This window comes from Macrobrachium nipponense, chromosome 47 (genome assembly GCF_015104395.2).
Source record: "Macrobrachium nipponense isolate FS-2020 chromosome 47, ASM1510439v2, whole genome shotgun sequence".
Lineage (NCBI taxonomy): Eukaryota > Metazoa > Arthropoda > Malacostraca > Decapoda > Palaemonidae > Macrobrachium > Macrobrachium nipponense.
The window spans coordinates 11,534,115-11,555,699 of NC_087222.1; the positions used below are offsets into that span (position 1 = coordinate 11,534,115).

The 21,585-nt window shown below is 45.6% G+C and overlaps 1 long non-coding RNA gene across 1 annotated transcript in view; it reads left to right on the forward strand.

The window, feature by feature from the left end:
- The window catches only part of LOC135204716 (uncharacterized), a 435,779-nt gene that overhangs the window by 43,706 nt on the left and 370,488 nt on the right, over positions 1–21,585 (forward strand). The window contains exon 2 of the long non-coding RNA XR_010312309.1: positions 10,294–10,427. This is a non-coding gene — a long non-coding RNA (uncharacterized LOC135204716). The remainder of the gene's footprint in view (positions 1–10,293; positions 10,428–21,585) is intronic.

A 21,585-nucleotide genomic window follows, 5' to 3' on the forward strand; every position in this document is an offset into this window, starting at 1 on the left:
ATTTACAAATGTTTCCATAAATTCTAGTTGTCATAGTATTGCAATAATGATAAAATTGCTCTAATATGTATATATACTACAAATAGATACGCTAATGTAATTTATTTCCCCGGTTTTGTGTAAGTCTTCCCCAGTTTGGAGGGTAAACACATACCAATTGGCAACACTGATAAACAATTGAAGAGTGCGAAGAACGCCGTCGGTACTATTCACAAGCAAAACTATTGATATTTGAGTCAGGAATTTGTTACTTTTTCAACATCGAATATTTTCAAATAATAATCATGAATATGTAAAAATATTTATGCAATTCATGACCTTCTACTGCCATTTAACTATATTTATTTAAATAATTATCTAGTGTACGCTTCTTCTTCTACCAAAAATTGTAGTATCCTTAAAAAAAGTAGTGGTTGGAAGTCGTTCTTTACGATTTTTGTGAAGAAAGTGCCCCAGAATCTGTGGGTACGAGTGGTGTGCGGATTTAGCACATGGAATGGGAAGTTTATTGACACAAGCGACTCCGCAACCATCGAGATGGCATCAATCTTCTAAATATTAAGAGTTGTAAGTAAAAATTTTGAAAGCGTCATGGAGGTAGTGTGCACTGTGTATGGCCAGACTTTTCATTGCCCTCTGTTTAATCTTAAAATATGGCCTTAATTTCTAACTTTGGAGAAAATACTTACTTCGAAAGGAGAGTAGAGGTATTGAGCTCCTCCTCTCACCACCAACAACTCATGACTGATGACCATCTCTGGTGTCAGGACGTGTTAAAGTACTATTTTTGGAGGGTGGTTTGAAACGCGGTAGTCAGTGGTTCGGCTAGTCCAGTCAGTTGTTTACCCTATATGGTTTAGCCTAGCCATTACACTTACCACAGTATACTCTATACATATGTGGTATACTTCTCTACGTTCAATGCAGATTGACTTAATGATAATTCAGTGCAAAGAGAAATTGAATAACATTAACAAGAGTTTGCCTAGCATATACTATGGTATATTGTATACATATACAGTAGCCCAGTCTACAGTATACTATATACTACAAGTACAATAAAGTAATTATTATTAGCTAATTCTGGACGTTCATACATTCTGATCATATGATGATTCAGTATAAAAAGAAATTTAATATAAAAAGAGAATCTGATCATATGATGATTCAGCATAAAAATAAATTGAACACGAAACGCAAATCAGATTCGGTCCGACATTGTCATAATTGAACAGTGTAAGGCTGCTGATGGCTACATATAATTATAAAATACAAATGTAAGGCATATGCATCTTTTACTTGAATCTTTTTAAAAGATATATATTACTTCACTGTATCCAATAATACTGTATGTATTCTCATAGTACTGTATTATAAAATACTAACATAGTGGTCATTGTTTTGGATTGAAAATCAGCTGATGGTGAATACGATTTTATTTTACCATACTTGACTCGGATCTGAGCGAATTTTTTCTTGCTTCTAGTTAGCATAAATGAATATCTAGATACTTTACTTATATGGAACAAGGTCATTTTTTGTTTCACAACGTATTTTTAAGTCGAAGTATGGGTTGAATACGTCTCGTTGTGAACTAAATTTTTTTTTTTTCAATAAATTGTGTTTGGGGCATGTTTATTGTGTAAAACATTTGATTCTGTTCACTATTTTCCCTTGATTTCATTGTGATAAGAGCTTTATGTACCTTATCTTTTATCGGCGTGAGAACAACATTAAAATGTGTTTTTTCATGGAAGGTAGTAAGTTTACAGTAGTTTTACCTTTGTTGCTGATACACAATAATTGTCATTAGCAGCTTGAACATTGTTTTCTCAGCTTCAGCTACAACTTGCAGTTTAGATTTAACAGTATATTACCTTTCTGATTGTTTATCCATAGCGAATAAAGTTATTACATAGAAATATATCAGTCCTATTCTACATAACTTCATTTATAACATAACTGTGGTGATTGTTGTCTATCATACGATGGTTGAAATACAAGCAAAACAGATGTTGTTATCCGATTCAGTTGTACTTAGCAATGAAGTAGTTTCTCGTTCAGTTATTCATGGCTGTACACATTTAGGCAACGAGTATGATGTTAAAACTACTTTTATCATTCTCTTATACTTTTTTGAACCTATTTGACTAGAAGATGGGATAAAGATATGGAGGTAAAGAAGTTAAGCTAATGTAATTTGGTCTCTCTCACTGCCTGATTGTATGCTGCTGCCTGCACCCACTGCGAGCGAAATTTAGAGATATTTTTCTAAATATTGTCATATCAGTATTAATCTGACTTTATGATGAGGTTAACGCCATCATAAAGTCGGATTATTGTAAGACGAATTATTGTATCTTCAACTACCTGTACAGGTGAGCTCTCCAATTGTTCCTACACGATATACAAACCCTCGGTCCTTTACATTAGGAATTACTTTCAGCTTAGGCTGGAATACGGCCGTTAAATTCTTGAACAAGGTGGTTAGGTAGTAACTACTGTCTGGTCGGTGGGTAGCCCCACCTGCCCAGATGTAAATACTCCACTTTGCTATTGGCCGTCTTCCAATAAAGACGTATGTTTGTGAGCTCATGCTGACTAGCCGTTAATCACAGTTTTTCTTGTGGGATCTTTCTTTGACTACTTTGAATGAATATGTATAGTATACAGTTGTGTTTGATGTTAATATTTAATTGACTTTAATAAATAATATACAAACCCACTTGTTCCTACACAATATGCAAACCCTCGGTCCTTTACATTAGGAATTACTTTCAGCATAGGCTGGAATATGCCGTCAAATTCTTGAACAAGGTGGTTTGGCAGTAACTGCCATCTGGTGAGCATATAGGCCTGCCTAACTGGATGTTAACACTCCACTTTGCTTTTGGCCGTCCTTCTGATGCAAGACGTGTTTTTTTTTTTGTGTCAACGGCTCTTGCTGACCTATGCCCTCTTAATCACAATTTTCCAAGTGGGGTCTTTCTTTTGTTATTTTGAATGAATATATTTATATGCTGTGTTTGATATTGATAATTAATTGACTTTGATAATTAATATACAAACCCACTTTTGTTCCTACACAATATACAAAGCCTCATTCCTGTACATAAGAATTACTTTTAGTGTAGGCTAGAATACACCAGTTAACTTCTTGAACAAGGTGGGTAGGCAGTAACTACCATCTTGGTAGGCCCGGCCGCCCTGCCCAGATGTAAACACTCCAGTTTGCTTCCGCTGTCCTCTGATGAAGATGTATTTTTGTGAGTTCTTGCTGACTACCGTTAATTATGATTTTCCCGATGGGATCTTTATTTGTTCTTACATGTAATACAAACCCTCGGTCCTCTACATTAGGAATTACTTTCAGTGTAGTAGGCTGGAAATCGGTCATAGAAGTATAACAACATGGTAGTTAGGCAGTAATTGCTTGTCCAGTAGTCGGGAGGAGTCACACCTGATTGGAAGGAAACATTCCACTTTGCTTTCGGCCGCCATGGTGATCAGACGGCCTTTCGCTCTCTACCCATTGTTGTTGTTTGAAGTTATCAGTACTTTGTGAGATCTATCTTATTTGCTTTTGTTTTGGTTTGGTTGTGTTTTGTTTTGAGAGTTACATTTTTGCAACATGCAAACCCAGGAGCCACATAACCTCAATTGCCCCCATTCTCTCAGAGTATTTGTCCTGGGGTGGGACGGGGGGGGGGCAGGAATATTGGTAGCTTCTGCTCCAAAATTGAAGTGAACCTTCACGCCCTTTGTGTGAAGTGCCAAGGGCGTGAGTGTTCAGCTAATAATCCATGAGGTACTTGTGTGTCTTGGTTGGCAGAGCAGTGGGGGAGGTATGAGGGAGGAAAAGATCTTGGGTGAAGTCTTCGTCGGAGGGTTACACACCTCCGATGACTCTGTTGGTAACTAATCCTTCGTCTTCTTCCCACCTCGTAAGCTTCTTTATCTTGTTTTTTCTCCTTTGGGGGAAAATGTCTCCCTCTGCTTCTTCATTTGATTTGTCAAGTGTAGAAGAGTGGGGAAGCACACCAACTAGGAGTTGCACTCAGCGGCTTCTGCTCGCTCCGGCATGGATGTTTTCTTCTTGGGGCTAGTAGGACCTCCTCTTACTAACTCGACTTTTGCTCTCTGAGGTGTGGCTGCCTCCGTGGTTGGGGATTTGTAGCAGGCTTGGCTGAAGCTGGGGTTGCCTGGAGTCCCTTCTCTCCAAGGGCTCATGCACCTCCTCATCTGGTATACACCCAGCATGTGACCACCGTAACACCTTCGGTAGTTGTATCATCCGTGCCAGCGACTTATGATTGTCCCCAGAGAGCATGCCCTCTAGACCTTCCACCTGTCTCCATGCATGTGCCTGCTGCTTTATCAGTCACTAATCATGTGAGAGCTGCTGTGGTTTAGGCATCCACTGTCCCAGCTGCTCTGGAGCCTGATGCTTTGGCAGCCACTTCAATGGCACCTAGGATGGGGGATCTGACTGCAGCGCTGAGGAAGCTGATGAAGAAGTCCAAGCAGAAGCGTGAGGTGTCGTCGTCTTCCTCGTCGTCTACCGCCCCCTCCACTTCATCTTCTGAGGGTCCCTTGCTGAGGAAGAAGAAGGTTGTCTCTCCCCTCTCACCCCCCAAGAAGTCTTGATCTGGGACTTTTAAGGGTCTGTCTTGCCGTTCTGGTGAGACAGGTGGGCCTCGAACTTCTACTTCCATTCCTAGAGGTTCTGCCTCTAGGGCTAGTACCATCTCACCTTCTTGTTTGCCAGTTTCCCCAAGTGCACACAAATCTAACAATGAGTGTGCAGCCAGAGTCAGTAATGCTGAGTCCGCTCGCCTTCACGAGTCAGGCATGGTGTGGAGGGAAGTGATGAGTCGCTCACATGACTCATGCCTTGCTGATGATCGCATGCACAGCAATTGCTCATCTCTCAGGGCATACATGATGGTTTTGCGAAATTGTGCAGGAGGCGAGACTAGTAGGAGGTCCCCCATTCAGTCCTCTCAAGAAGTTCTGACCTCTTTGAGGACTGGGACACGTCGTGAGGATGGTATTTGCTCTCGTCATGTGGGTGGACCCTATTCCTCTCCCAATCCTCGGTCATGGTCCAGGTGTGCATAGCTTTTCTCCTGATGTGTGTGTGTCGTTCCGGTCCTCGGGGGAGCGTTTCTCCATAGGGAGTGCTCTCTTCTAGACCTGCAACTTGATCACCACTGCAGGTTGGTGATTGATCTCGGCCTGCTCTGTCATTAGTTCTGCTAGCAGGGTGAGTGGAAGCATCCGAGCTTCCTCACCTGTCCCTTCAACTTCCTCAGGATACACCGGGAGGGGTGAGGCGACCAGGGGAAATCCTGGAGAGTATTCTCCCCAGGGCTCAGCCACGATTTTATATTCCTGGCATGGTCTCAGGACCAGAGAGGTTGTACACTCAAGAGAGGGTCATAGGGGGTCTCTTCCTTCTGAAGGATGGGGATCGAGGGAGGGACACATCCAAAAAGGACTTGACAGTCCTTCCCCACAGGATGCAGACACTCCTGAGATTTAGAGGATATTTGGAGAGGTCATCATGCTGATTCTTCGGCACAGTGACCTAGGGTAAGGATCCATGTTAGCTTTCTCTGACCGCCCTTCACAGTTGGAGTCATTCCGGAGTTCTAAGAAGGAACCCAGGCCTTCGGTAGGCTTACCATGGTCCTCCTTGTCTGAAGGGGGCCTGGAGACCAGTGATAGATCTCTCTCCTTTGAACCGATTTGTTCGCAAGACTCGGTTCACGATGGAGACAGCACGCTCACTGCTTACCCCATTTCAGGGAGAATGACTTCATGCCTTTGGTGGATCTGAAGGATGCATATTTGCAGATACCTATTCATTAATCCTCCCAGAAGTACCTTCGCCTTATCCTAGAGGTGACAGTGTTCCAATTCAGGGCACTTTGTTTCGGACTCTCGACTACCCCTCATGTGTTCACAAGAGTGTTCACCTTGATATCAGCTTGAACCCATTCAGTTGGGATACGTATGTTGAGATGTCTTGACAATTGGCTAGTCCTGGCAAGCTCACTCTCGCAGTTGCTACAGAACAGGGATTGTCTCCTCGACTGTTGTCACTATCTTGGGATTGCGATAAATTTTGAGAAGTGAGATCTCGTTCCCAAGCAGAGAGAAAAGTATCTGGGCATACTGATTGATACAATAGGAGCACAAGTCTTCCCTGTTGACTCGGGGATCAGCAAGTTCAGGAACACAGCTCAACTGTTTCTATCCCAGCAGGAGCAGCCAGCTCAGCTTTGGCAGGATGTGATCGGTCATCTGTCATCAATGGAGAAGTTAGTCTCTCACGGGCGTCTTCTTCTGCAGTCTCTGCAATGGAGACTAAAGGAGTGTTAGTCACAGGCTGAAGATCCTCAGTATTTCCTATTCTTCTAACAGAGGAGGTAAGGAAGGATTTAGCCTGGTGGCTAGATGACAGGAACCTCTTAATAGGAGTGGAGTTGCACACTCACCCTCTAGACATGCTTCTGTTCTCAGACGCTTCGATCGAAGGTAAGGCGCACACCTGGAGGCGTTACAGACTGGAGGAGTTACAGACTGCAGTAGTGTGGGATCGACACAACAGGCACCTTCACATTAACATTCTGAAACTCAAACCCTCCAAGAATTTCGGGATTGAGTGATGGGACACTGTGGTGTTGATGAACAACAACACCACTGTAGTGGCTTATGTTAACAAGCAGGGGGGGCCCAGTGTCCCTCTCCCTGCATCAGTTGACAGTGCAGGTGCACAAATGGGCTACAGCACACTCGGGCAAGAGAAATGCAGTGGCAGACAAGCTCAGCCGCCAGAATCAGGTGGTAGGAACAGAATGGTCCCTCCACACTGACTTGGCAGAAAGGTTGTTCAACCTATGGGGGCATCCAATAGTAGACTTGTTCGCCACCTGGCACAACAGAAAACTTCTGGTTTCTTCTCCTTAGTGCTGGACCCATGGGATCCTGGAGAGGACACTTTCCAAGGTGTGGAACAATCTTGACATTTACGCCATTCTCCCGTTCTGCCTGATTCGGAAGGTGATCAGCTCTAAGAATCTTTAGATGATTCTGGTGGCTCCCAAATGGCCCTGATCTGTTGGCTTTTCTCTCTGAGGCACAACCTTCTATGTCAGCCGCACATAGAGCATGACTTCACAGCTAGTGGTTATCCACCATCTCTTGCGAGCAAGAAGCTTTGCTTGCCAAGCATCAAGAGAGATGGCAGGATACCTCAGACAGTCCTCTGCAGCAGTGTACCAGGGAAAGTGGGCCATCCTCTTCAACAGATTGTGGATTTCCTAGTCTGTCTTCCTTTGCCAAAAGAAGCTCCTCTCTGTCCTCAGTTAAAAGCTATAGTTCTGCCTTGGCCCTAGTCCTGAAACTGCGAGGAGTAGATATTTCTACTTCCATGGAGATCTCTCTCCTTATGAGGAGCTTCGAGAGGTCTTGGCCACCCAGGGAACTCAGACCCCCTGAGTGGGATGTGGCTCTTGTCTTAAGGAGTCTGACTCATGAAACTTACGAGCCTCTACGAGAGTAGTCAGACAGGCATCTGATCCTCAAGACCATCTTTTTGCTGGCCTTGGCAACTGCGAAGAGAGTAGGTGAGCTTCATGGTCTCTCTTATGATGTTAAACACTCAAGGGGTTGGGGATCTGTTATGTTCAATTCCGTCTCAGATTTTGTAGCGAAGACTCAGAATCCATCTGTCCCTTTATGATCCCCTCCCTAGAGAACTTCTGTGGTAATGATCCAGACGAGATGTTACTTTGTCCGGCCAGAGTGTTTAAACGTCTTTGTTAGCACGGGGGTGACCAAGAAAGAAGTGTCCAAGAACACTATTTCTTTTTGGCTTCGTGTGGTGATCAGGAAAGAGTACTCCTCCAAAAGGAGAGATGACACCGGTACCTTTCATCTGAGAGCCCATGAAGTCAGAGGTATTGGTCCTACCCTTGCGTTCTGCAAGAACCTTTCACTTCCACAGGTATTGAAGGTAGGGGGTTTGGGCCAACCAGACTATCGTCACTTCCTTCTACCTTCGGGATATAGCCCATAGGTCGTTTGATACCTTTTCCTTGGGACCTGTGAATGCTGCTCAACAAGTTGTGTAGCTTACCCAGCTCCTCTAACTGGTCAAGGTTGTATCTCGCCTTGAGTAACATTGTGAATATAGGTGTGAATGAGAGAGTGACTGGCTTCTCTTCCTCCTTTTCATTTTTCTCTCTCCCTGTGGGCAACGAGTCGCGGTCATCACATGCTGGAATGTGTGGCTGATGCAGGTAAGCTATATTACAGAGCTCCATTCTATATCCTTTCACAAGGATATAGAAGCTTTTATCTGTCCCTTCCCTAACAAGTGGGGAAGAGGACCTTGGCATAAGACAAACCCAATATTTGTATATTTGTCTTTTTGCTTCTGACTATAAGATTCTTGTTTGCATTTCATAAGAGGCTACACTTGTCGCCCTCTTATGAATTGGTCCAGAGGTCTGGTCATTGGTCACGCAGTTCCCATTCTCTGATCAATTGGATAGAGGCCAGGTTCCCTCCCCCCCTCGCTCTTACAACCAGGATGGGAACCTTGGTTGGGCGAACACCAGTCTGTCCACATGACTATCACATTCCTCCCTCCAATCATTGAGTCCTTGAGTTTTCCTTATGTAAAGGACCGAGGGTTTGTATAATATGTAGGAACAAATCACAGTTTTTGAAAGTAAATTGTATTTTTTCCTAACTATGCAAACCTGAGGTCCTTTATATTTATACCACTTCATGTCACCCTTCAATCTGTTCCTGGCCTAAAGGAAAGTGGAATGTTTACGACCAGTCGGGTGGGACTCCCGACTATCGGACAAGCAGTTACTGCCTAACTACCATATTCTTCTACAGCTGATTTCCAGCCTACACTGAAAGTTAATTCCTTATGTAAAGGATCTCAGGTTCGTATAGTTAGGAAAAATACAATTTACTAAAAAAATTGAGGGTTTTCTGGTCTGGGCCCCAGAGTTCAGCCTACGTCCACTCCATTATCCTGTGCTGTATCCGATTACTGGCACTGCCCATGTGTTTATAGCTTTCATCATATTTCCGGTGTTGAATTTTGACTTAAGTCTGCAAATATTCTTTCATGATCGTGTCTTACATCTCTTGGTGTTTTATATCCTCTCCTTCTATTATTCCCAGGTATTTGTATAATCTCATCTATGTGTTTTAAGCTATTCCCATCTGGTCACTTTATCCCTTCAGTCCTTGTCACTTTGCCTGTTTGTTTGTTGACCAAGGCACATTATATATTCCAGAATCCATCCTGATGTCCCCAGATACAATCCTTCATTATCCTGTTGTCCCCAGATGCAATCCCTACAGTCTGGATTAGGGTATCTATTTCCTTGATGCTCTCACCATACATCTTGATGTTGTCCATGAAAATCAGATGGTTGATTGTGTTGCCTCCTTTCTTGAGTTGGTACCCAGCATTCATCCTCTGCAGTTATTATTATTATTATTATTATTATTATTATTATTATTATTATTATTATTATTATTATTATTATTATTATTATTATTATATTTTGTTTTGGGGTACTTCTGTAACTCTGACTTTCAGTCATAGAATTTGCCTGAAAGTAAACATTACCTATCTTCATTTTTCATCAGCACCCATTATTATACGTAGCAAGGATTGTGAGGTTTGTGAAAAGGATTTATGAAACCCTATTATATTATTATACAAACCTTTATTATATCATGAAGAATGTACAATAATTAGAACATCAGAGTAACATAGGGAACCCAATAAAGAAATGTACATGAATCATACTAAATAGTCTCACTTCTTTACTTGCATTATTGGTAATATTGATGATTTGCAGGTTAGTATACACTGTGCCGTATTTTATGTATTTTACAGACTTACAAAAATATCATTCTATGCCAAATTGACCTTAAACTTAGAGAATAGTAGGCTAACTTGGCCCAAGGCTAGCTTAACCAATAGTAGTGTTTTGATTTCAAAATTAGCCTAGGCAGACATGAACTTAGCCTATCTCAGACAATATTTGCCAGAAGCAAGACTCGAACATGACAAGGGGTATGGGCTGAAATTATGATTTCTGATGGAAAAAAAGCTGTATGCTGCTTGCTTTAACCTCCAGGACATTGTATATTGTTTGTTACTGAGGAAAACATTAATATACCTGTGTACCAATGTAACCCCAGTGCACTTCCTATGTATTTATAATTATCAGTTTCTTTATCCTGCAGATAATTTGTGAAGCACCAAATGCAGACTTGGTGAGAGGTCCTTGGAAATTAAAGTTACAGTCCATAATTGTCGAAAAGGAACTATTTTTTGGTCTTGTTGGAAACTTGTTAAGACTTGTACATTTTATTTTTCTGTAAGTATTTAGAAGATTATTTGTACATTTATGAGTAATGTTATTCATTTATGGTTTAACTCTTGAGGTTAGGAATGTTTTCAAGCTGTTTAGGCTTAGCTCTTTTGGCATCAGAATTAAAAAAACAAAATCATTTGTTCCTTTAAGGTATGAACTTTTGTCTGTTATATGAGAGGACAGGCAGTCCCCAACTTATGACAGAGATCTGTTCCTAATGTTTGTTGTAGGTGAAAATATGGTGTAAGTCAGAATAATAACTAATCAGTGATGTAATGTCGAGTTGTTCCCACACAAATACAAAAACCTTTGGTCTTTACATTAGGATATTACTTACATTGTGAGCTAGTAATGGCTTTTTAACTTATAAACAAGACACTGTAGTTAGCTACCAACGGTAGGGATGGGAGCCCCGCCCACCAGTCGGTACAAACTCATTTTACTTTCAGCTGTCGTGGAGTGTAAACATCTCCTCTGCCTGAATGGCCATTTGACTTACCATATTTTCTATTTTTGTTGTGAATATTTGTGATATATGAGCATAGTTGTTGTTTTGCATATACTGATATAATGCAAATCCATGACTTATCTGAGCCAAGGGATGGAAAGCTGTGTGACATGAGGTGTTGCCTTGGCAACGACAGACCTTGCATCGCTTCTTTTCCTTCCTTGAGATAGATCCTCATACCCCTGCACTCTGAGCAGAAAATGTGTGTAGTGAATCTAGCCCTTGTTCCAAGTGTTGTGTTTGGCCATTAGAACAAAGGGTGCAGTTTGCTTGGGAAAGGAAGAGGGAGAGAGAAGAGGGCTTCTCTGGCATCTTCAAATTGCAACACACCTCCAGTGATGCCAAGGTTTCTCTCTGATTTTTCGTGCCCTCAGCCAAACTGTGTCCTGTTGTTGCCACTCCTAAGGGAGCTGTCTCCCCTTCACCGTCTCCTATTCCCTTGTTGGTAGAGAGCTGGCGTGGTGGTCTATGACCCAGTACGACTTTGAGGGGGAAAATTCCCCCTCAGGGTGAAGAGGGAGTGCTCCTATTAACCCGACTTGTCTTGCAGGTGTGGTGGAGCCTGAGGAGCTTTGGGGAATTGTGGCTCTCCCTAGGCCCCCTGTGGGAGCCTTCCTTGGAGGGCTTGATCTCTCACACAGCGTTGGTTCCTATGATGTGTGCCTCTGAATTCTTTCCCTTGGGGAAGGTCCTTCTCCACTCCCTTTGAAAAGAGAAGGAGTCACAGAGTAACTTCATCATCCTCATCTTCGTGTGCCTACACCTCCTCCCCTTCTTATCAGGGGTGAATCAAGGGAGGAAGAAGCCTGTTTTTTCCCAGCTGTATGAAATGCCCCAATGAGGTTATTGTAATGGTCATCTGTCTTCCATGGAAAAGGTTAAGGGATCTCTCGTTTGCTCTCCTGATGTGTCTACGGGAATGGGAACCATTGCACGGGGTTCCACAGGCCCCTATGTTACTGGTACTGGTCCCAGGAAGTTACCTTCCCTGGCCAGAAAAGTTCCTTCTACTGCTTCACTGGATTCCATAAACCGGGTTACACGGATCCCCATGGTACCAGTACCAGCCCCTGGAAGTCACTTGCCCTTTCCATAATCTAGAGTAGATTATTAGATGCTAGGTCCCTCCCCCCCTCTCTCTAGCAAGGGGAGAGAGGGGCTGACATAAAGAAACCAGGAAGTTGTATTAGACTTTTATTGTCTCCAACATTTAACTAGGGATTCAGAGCCGATGGAAGGCTGTTTTTCGGCAATAACTTTTTATTAAAGCATTGGATAAAGGTGGAAGGTGGCAAGTGTCTATTTTATAACCCTATTCAATTTTTGCAAATATTATTTAGTACCTAAGTTCGATAGTTTTGGTATTTATAGAGTAAAATGAAGTTGCCGATTCCAGAACCGAGAAAATCACAAAAGAGGATTCCAAAACCATTTGTGACGTAGACTTACGTAATATGACGTCATGAAGCTCCGCCCATCCACCTGGTAGGCAGTAACAGGTGAAAGGATATGGTTACACAGCCTATTACGCATTTCATTGTTTTTCATGAACCCCTTTTAAACCAACATATGGATTTCTATGCCACTAGGGCACTAATGTTTCAAACTTTGTCTAATTTTCAGAAGTACTGTGCACTGCCATATATGTTTTCATTTAATTTATTTACTTTGAGAAAATTAGGTCTAAAGATGTGCTGACCCACCCACCCAACCATCCACAAAAGTGGTTACAAGTATCAGTGACATCGAGAATCCTCGCCTCCAGGGTCATAAGGAGAAAAATTTTGCCCCATTTGTTCACAGCTGTGTGGCATGCTGGCAAGTCTTCTGAACATTCCCTGATGGCTGTGTCTGGAGCCCCGCCCTTAGTTAGCCACCACCGTGCACCAGAGGACAAAATCACAGGTGCCCCTTCTGCTACCCATCTCCAAACAGACATGGCTATGTACACTGTCACCTCTTCAGGAAAGTCTACAGCTCAAGATACCAACAGGACTCCTCATGATCTACGAGACACAGCAAGAGAAGACCCTGTCTACACTCACCTACTCAACTATGTCACCTCAGGATTCCCCTCCAACAGATATGATCTGCATAACTCCTTACTCCCATACTGGAAGATATGGGACAAGCTCTACGCTGACGGTGACCTCGTTTTGTATGGAGCAAGAGTTATAGTTCCTGCCCCCCTCCACGGCCGCATGTTGTCCCGCCTACATGATAGTCATCAGAGCATGGAATCATAAGTGCAGGGCGAGACAGGCTGTCTTCTGGCTTGGTATCAACTCGGACATTGTCAACACAATTGTAGCTTGTGAGTCATGCCAGGTATTGCAGCCAACCCAGAAGTAGGAACCATGACGACAACCCCACGAGGCTCCCCCTTTTGAGTGTTTGTTTTCAGCAACGTATTTATTTACTGTCACTGGAAAAGCCTTTCTTGTCATACTCGACCAACTCTCAGGATGGCCTGTTGTTGTCCCATGCAAAGGTGATAATACTGTTCCTAATACAATCAGGATCTGCTGCTACTTCCAGGAAGTTGGTGAGCCTCTCCGTCTCAGGACTGGTGGAGGACAACAGTTCACCAGTAACGAGTTCTGGGACTTCATGGAGCGATGGGGAGTCCGACATGTGGTAACCTCCCCATATTATCCACAATCGAATGGTCATGCCGAGGCCACCATGAAGTCAATCACGCATCTCATCCTGACAACGGTACCCTCTGGCAACATTTCACAGGCCACTTCCCCGCCCAAATCCTGTATGGTTGACCTCTTAGGTCATGCATCCTTTTCAGAGGAGTGGCAGGTCAAGACAGGACTGTGAACACCGTGCTGTCTCCTGTGCTGCTGCCCGTGCTGAGCAGGTTAAGACCCAGTGCAATCAGCATGCCAGCCCCCTACCCAGGTTGACTATTGGATAGCATGTACGGATCCATTACGGATCCAAGACCCAACATCTCGCTACTGGAACAAGGTCAGGGTAGTCACGAGTTTCAGTAGGTTAAGAGATTATGAAATTCATCTCCCTATTGGTCGTGTCTGGTGGCAAAACTGTTGTTTCCTTCAGCCAGTGCCACCCCCTAGCGTTGACCCATCCCCTCTTTCCCCTGTGGCCCCTTGCTTGGACCAGGAAAACAGTCCTTAGTTGATATTCCCCCATTGTCCCCACGTCGTTCTCAAAGGCACGGAGAGAAAGAGTCTGCTTGAGAGTGTACTACGAGTGTGAAGGAAAAGGAGGTGTAGGTAAATGAAAGAAACATTCAGTACGATATATGAACGTTTACGTATATGTATTGCATTCTTATATTTCATGTCCATTTATATACCTCCCTATGTATCATGTATATCATGTACGATATGTAATGACAAAATCTCGCCCGTCTGGCAGAAACATTTTGCCAGTACGGCACCACTCTGTTTTCCTTGCTTGCACATAATTTTGTTCCTCTGTGATTTTGTTTACTTCACATAGACATTAAGAACCTACTTTTGATTTGTTCCAACACGTAATACAAACCCAAGAATCCTTTACATAAGGAATTACTATTCAGCCCAGCTGGACCGGTCATAAGATTTACTAACAAGGTAGTTCGGTAGTAATTGCTTGTCCGATGGTCGTGAGTCCCGCCCGACTAGAGGTAAACATACCACTTTGCCTTCGACTGCTGTTGGGTGTAGACGTGTGTTCGCCTCTCTGCCCGCCTCTGTTGTGAGATTCATTGATGTTCAACACTGAGCTACTTACTTCTGCATTTTTTCTTGGTGTATTACTTAGTGTGTGTGCACTTGAAAGTACTTTGTTTATTCATTTTGTTATTATTTGTGGATTTGCATAGCTGGAGACATGCAAGCCCACGAAGTGGAGAAGCCCCCTCGCCGCCGCCCCCATTCCAACCGGAAGGAGGTGCCCTTGAACCCTGGAGTGGGATGGCCGTAAGTGTAGGGTTATTCAGGTCCAGCGATGCTGGGGACCCTCATTTTTTGTGTATGCAGTGCCGAGGGCGTGAATGCTCTCGGGCCATACCTTGTGATTTTTGTATCTCCTGGTCGGAGGAGCAGTGGGAGCACTATGAGAAGAGGAGGAAACCACGTAAAGTTACCAAGGTGTCGACGGAAAGCTCTCCCTCGACATCTCTGGTAACAGACACATCGTCTTCCTTCCTCCCTCCTAGCCAGCTCCCACGTATGGCTCTCTCCCCCTCGGGGGATGTGTCCTGTTCCGCCTCTTCGCTCGACCTGTCGAGCACAGAGGAAGGAACTCGACACCCTGACCTGGAGTTGTACTCGGGGTCTTCGATCCATTCAGGGTGGGATCTTTCCCCCTTTTAGCGAATGAGAACCCCCCCCCCCCATTAACCCGACTGTTGCTTCCCCAGGTGTGTCTGCCTCCACGGGTGGAGACCTTCAGCAGGTGTGGCGCTTGCTGAGATGGTCGGGTTTGCTGTCCTCGCCCCACCCCCTGACTTTGAGTGCCCGAAGAGCTCCCAGCTTGACTGCCCACCGGTACCTGTGGCTGTTCCTGCTGTCTCTGTTCCTGCCCATTGTAGTGCTGCTCCTTCTGGAGGTTTCTCCGGACAGGTGCAGTTGGGCCATGTTGCTACCACAACTGCCCCAGCTCCGTCCTGGATGGAGGACCTGTTGGTTGTCCTGAGGAAGTTGGCGAAGAAGAAGTCCAGGAAGAAGAGGAAGGTGTCGTCGTCTTCGTTGTCGTCTTCTGCTGCCTCTTCCTCTTTGACTTCCAAGGCCCCCCAGCCGAGGAAGAAGAAGGTGGCCTCGCCCCCCCCCCACTAAGAAGTCTCGCACACGAGACTTCTAATGGTCTGTCCCACTCTGGCGGGACAGGTGGGTCTTCCGCTGGTCCTCCCGTTCCTTCGGGAATGGGACCCGTCTCTCCTTCCCCAGGGAAGAAGAAGACAGGGACCGTAGGGGTACCGGCTACCACTGGTACCCCTGCTCCTGGCTCCAGAGGTTCCACCTCCGGAACAGGAACTGTCTTGGCCGCTTACTCACGAGCGTCACCAAGTGTATAGTCACCTACCAGTGACCGTGCAGCCAGGGTCCAGACCGTTGAGCATGCTCACCGTCAGGACCCAAGCACGGAGTGGAAGGCTGGCAATGGTCGCTCAGGTGACTCTTGCCAGGCTGGCGATCACTCTCGTGGTGATCCCCCGGTTCCTAGGGTTGATGTGACGGTCCCACCAGACCATCCACGTATTGAGGCTGGGAAGAGGTTGCCCAGTACTGTGGCGCATCGAGAGGTCGGTGCTCACTCTCACCGCGTTAGTGGACACTACCAGTCACCCGACCTTCACTCCCACCGGGACCGGACGGCTTGCACAACTGGTAGCAGTTCCCCTGACGCACGAGGCCAACACTACTGTCCTCGGTCCAGTGCTTCTCCACACGGAGACCGCTGGTCCAGACCTGCAGCTTGATCACCACCACGGGTCCTCCCAGCCCACCAGCTCTGCTGGTAGGCAGGGTAGGAGCGTCAGGTCTACCTCACCTACTTGGGCTACACCAGGAGGAGCGAGGCGAGCAGGGGTGACGGCGAGGAGTGCCGCTCCTCACGGTCCCGCCACGAGAGCCTACAATCCTGGCTCAGTCCTTAGACCTAGCAGGTCATACGCGCAAGTGGTTGAAGGAGACCACGAGGGGTCTGGCGAGGTTCTTCCTCCTGAAGAAAGAGTGTCTCGGGAGGTGATCGGCCTGGATGGATCTGAGGGTCCATCGCCTCAGGACATGATCACCCCCGAGATACAGAGATCCATTGCAGAGGTCATTGAGCTGATTTGTCAGCACAACTATCGGTGGTTGCTCCTTCCGACCCTCCATTGAGGTTGGAGTCGTTCTGGGGTCCCAGGAAGGAACCTAGAGTGATGGTGGGTTTACCCTGGTCCACCTTAGCTGACAGTGTGCTGGGCCAGGTGAACGCTCTCGACTCCGGACAAGAGGATTCGCTTAGGTCCAGCAGGTCGGACAAGCTGCTTCCCCCTCCTCTGCCTTGCCAGCGGCGTTTCTACGTGCCATCAGTGGATCCGTTGCCGACCAAGCAGGTTGACCCAGAGATAGCTAGGCTAACTCTAGGGGTGCCTCTCCATCACCTGCTGGCTGAGAACCTCTGGTTCTCACAGCAAGAGGCATCGGTCCTGGAAGCAACTGCCATGGCAGCCTTCCAGGCCGTCTCCTGGCTGGATCTGTGGTCTCTTACAGTATCCAGAGTCGCAGCCTCCTCGGGAGGTATTGTTCCTGAGGAAGACTTGGTGTTAGGGAGACTCTGCCAGTCTGGAGGTAAGGCCATCTCCTACCTCGCCACCAGACGGCCAACCTGTGGGCCAACCTGGTAACCAGAGCGGCCGGTCGAGAGGTGACACTGGGTCTACGGAACGAACTGTTGCTGGGTTCCTCCTCTCTCTTCCCCAGGCAGTCTCGAAGACTTCTGGGCAGTCTCGAGCAACTGTGTGAGGAAAGACCCAGCCTTCATCTTTTGCTTTGAGGAGTGAGCGTCAGCCCTCCTCCCAGGCCTCCTACTCCTGTGGGAGACCTGCCAAGCAGAAGCCGAAGAGAGGGAAACGCTAGGGACGGCGTTACCCCTCACCTGCTGCCGGAAGTGGGGGGGGTGCCTGGTGAGCCATTGGGCAACTTGGTAGTGCTACGGAGCCAAGACCTGGGTAGTGGATGTCCTTCGGGAGGGATACCTAGTACCCTTGAGTCGCGGCCACCCCTCACTTCACACCCGGTCCACCCTCAGACTTACATTCCCGGTTCTGCTAGGGACGTAGCACTACAAGAAGTCAAGACCATGCTGAGCAAACGAGCTGTGGAGATTGTACGAGATCAGTCGCCAGGTTTCTACAGCCGACTCTTCCTAGTGGAGAAGTCTACGAGGGGCTGGAGACCGATGATAGATCTCTCTCCCTGGAACCGATTCGTTTGCCAGACTCGGTTCACGATGGAAACAGCACGCTCAGTGCTTGATTCCATGAGGGAGAACGATTTCTTGCTTTCGGTGGACCTAAAGGATGCGTATATCCAAATACCCATCCATCAGTCCTCCAGGAAGTACCTCTGCTTTATCCTCGACGGGACAGTGTACCAATTATAGGTACTTTGTTTCGGTCTCTCAACCGCCCCACAGGTTTTCACACGAGTGTCACTCTGGCGTCGGGTTGGGCCCATTTGGTCGGGATATGTCTGATGAGGTATCTCGACGATTGGCTGGTCCTGGCGAACTCCCTTGCAGTTGCTACAGGACAGAGATCAACTCCTCGACTTATGCCGCGATCTGGGGATCGTGGTGAATGTCAAGAAGTCAGATCTCGAGCCCAAGCAGAGGATAAAGTACCTGGGCATGCTGATCCATAAACGGTTAGCCAACACGAGTCTCTTCCCCGCCAGACTCCGCGGATCAGCAGGTTCAGGGAGGCGCCAGATGGTTCCTGTCTCGACAGGGACAGTCAGCTCAGCAGTGGCAAGTCGTGATCAGACACCTGTTGTCACTGGAGAAGTTAGTCCCTCACGGGCGTCTTCACCTGCGGTCTCTTCAGTGGTGACTAAAGGACTGCTTGTCACAGGCACGGGATCCACAATCCTTCTTGGTTCATCTCACTGAGGAAGTAAGGGAGGACCTGGCCTGGTGGCTAGACAACAGGAACCTCTTAATAGGAGTGCCCCTGTGCACTCCCCCTCTCAGACGTATCAACCGAGGGTTGGGACGCATACCTGGAGGAATTGCTGGTTGCAGAAGTGTGGAACCATCACAACAGGCACCTTCACACTCCAAGAGTTCCGGGAACGACTGATGGGACACCCAGTGGTGTTGATGAGCGACAACACCACGGTAGTGGCATACGTCAACAAATGGGGCCTAGTGTCCCTTCCGTTGCACCAGTTGACGATGCAAGTGCACGAGTGGGCTGTAGCTCACTCGGTAGAGCTGTCAGCCAGATACATTCCAGGCAAGAGGAATGTAGTGGCAAACAACCTCAGCCACCAGAATCAGGTGATTTGGACCGAATGGTCTCTACACTCCCCCTAGACATGGGGGAAAAAGGCTCTTCTAACCTATGTGGAACGTCCGTAGAGGGGATCTGTTTGGCCACCCGGGCAAAAACAGAAAAATTCTTCAGATTTTCTTTTCTTTCAGCTTGTGCTGGAACCCTTGGGGCTAGCTGCAGAGGATGCAGTTCAAAGCATAAGGAAAACTTGCACCACATTCATATGCATTTCATTTTCTTTTCTCTTCACTCAAGAGAAAGAAAAAATCTTTCTAAAAAAAACCCTACAGGCATGTCATATCATCACCCAGACGTTATCAGCTGATTCCATGGCATTGAAATTTCCTATTCACGGCCAAACTTGCCCCCATTGCCCCGACACAGAAAAAAAAAGAAGTTCACCCCCACTAAAAAAAAAAGAGCTTCACCCTCCATGAAAGACACCACTACCCTCCCCTTGCAATACCCCTCTGTCGTTCAGCAAGAATTGTGCTGACTGCGTAAGAACAATTGGGCACTCTGTCTCCAAGGCAAAGAATGCAATTCAAGCAACAGTATCGCATGTATGAATTTCATATACACACGTATGTATTAAAACAAAGACGAATACGTATCTTCTAAACATGCGCTAAGATAAAACTTATCACTTGCTGCTACTTTGAGGGAAATATATGGTAAACTGAACTGCCTCTTTAAAATGGTTCACACACAAGTTAAAAAACACAGGGCCTAAAAAAAACACACCGTAACACTTACGCCTTCAAATGGAGACATTAATCTCGGAATCTATGCGAATCTCGTTGGCACAACGCACTCCACAAACCGCGCTACACGAAAGCACTCGCCAATCATTCACACACAAGCTAGACTAAGTCCTCATCCTAGGGAGCGTCTCGGGATGGGCGAATTTGTTGATCCTAATTCAATTTGTTTCTCTCAGTACCACATCTCCACAGATGGATATTGTCCTTCCCTCTCACGTAGTAACTGAAATATAACACTTTTCCACAACCAGACACTCTGAAAACTGCATTTTTAAGCTGATACCAATCTTACAAAAGGCTTTTGTTTTTTTCGTTCAAACCCACTGGGGCTGCCCACCCAACTAATAAACAGGGCCAACGCCTATGTTCATTCACTTTGGTAGCGAAAGCAATAGCGGCTGGCACTGGGCTTTTGGCAACACTTTCTCTCTCTCACTCTCGACTAGCAACAGCTCTCTCTCTCTCTCTCTCTCTCTCTCTCTCTCTCTCTCTCTCCATTTCATTAGGTCATCAAATCAGAGTCGGAACTACAAAAATAGACATTTATTTTAAAAGCAAAGTATTAATTGAATAGCTCAGATTCTTACATGATGATTAAATGGAATGATAACTCAAAGTTCAGATAACTCAGATAACCCCTGGTAATTAACAGTCTATTCAGTAATTAGTCAAACACCATTTATCTCTTCTCCAGAATATAGTTCCCCCTACCAGAACCACCTGTTCCCTCCACTAGAACCACCTGTTAGGATACAAAACACTCTGATAAGCATACGCAATTGTAAAGACAAAGTCAAAAGATTAAATGAAATAGAACATCATCACAAAATATAAAAAATACAGTCAAGCCACACCTTTGGCTAAAGCACAGAGTAATTCTTACCCATTTCCAGCCAGTTTCACTCACAGAATAAAAGAAACGTTCGCAGAGCCATCCCGGCATCTGCCTTCTCTCCTCGTAACGGTCTCTATGGTTCTGGCTAATTACATGCTATTATGAACGGACATAGCTCATACGGACGCACGAATTCACACCCTTCGTTCATGCCCTAAAACTGCTCTAATCCAGTTTCAAAGTCACCTCTGACGAATGCCGAGAACTACAGGAGGAACGTTGACCTGCTTAGGTAAGGATCTTAATGTCACACCATCTCGAGAAAAGGCATATCAGCATTCCTAAGCTGTCGCTCGGACACTCAGTCTCCAGGGAAGTTAAAAACGATGACTCCCCAATTTCTAAGGAATGTCAAAGCATGTGACTGATAATATCATATTATCAGTCTTTATATGTTACATATGTTTGCCATGATACTCCATACAAGCATTTTCCTGTTCATTCTTCTTTGCAAGCTGTTGCAGTGCAAGTGTTTCTAGCTCGGAGATGTACGATTTGTGTTGTATACCTTCCACCAAATGTAGCTTTCCATAGTACTGATTTCTGTAGTCTCATCAGACAGCTTCCTCTACTTTTCATCATCCTAGGTGATATGAATGGAAGAAATCCTTTATGGGGATTTAATTAGTAATGAGACTGGAAATTGCCTGTCATCCATTATTGAAAGTGAAATGTTGGTGTTCTGAACACTGGGAAACCTTCCCATTTCCATGTACTGACTGGTACTTTTAACATCCATCGACCTGTCAAGATGTAGTGCCAATGCTATTATGGACTTCAGTTGGCGAGTGATTGATAATAGGCACAGTTGTGATCACTTTCCAATTGTCAGCACTGGATCAAGTACTCCATGCCCAAGATTACTCATTGGAATGTAAAAAGAGGTGACTGGGCAAATTTTGAAGAGCGTAGTTCAATGGAAGCTACAGCAAAGGAATTTGAATGCATTGAGGATGCTATTGAATTGTTAATAACTACTTTATTTGCAGCTG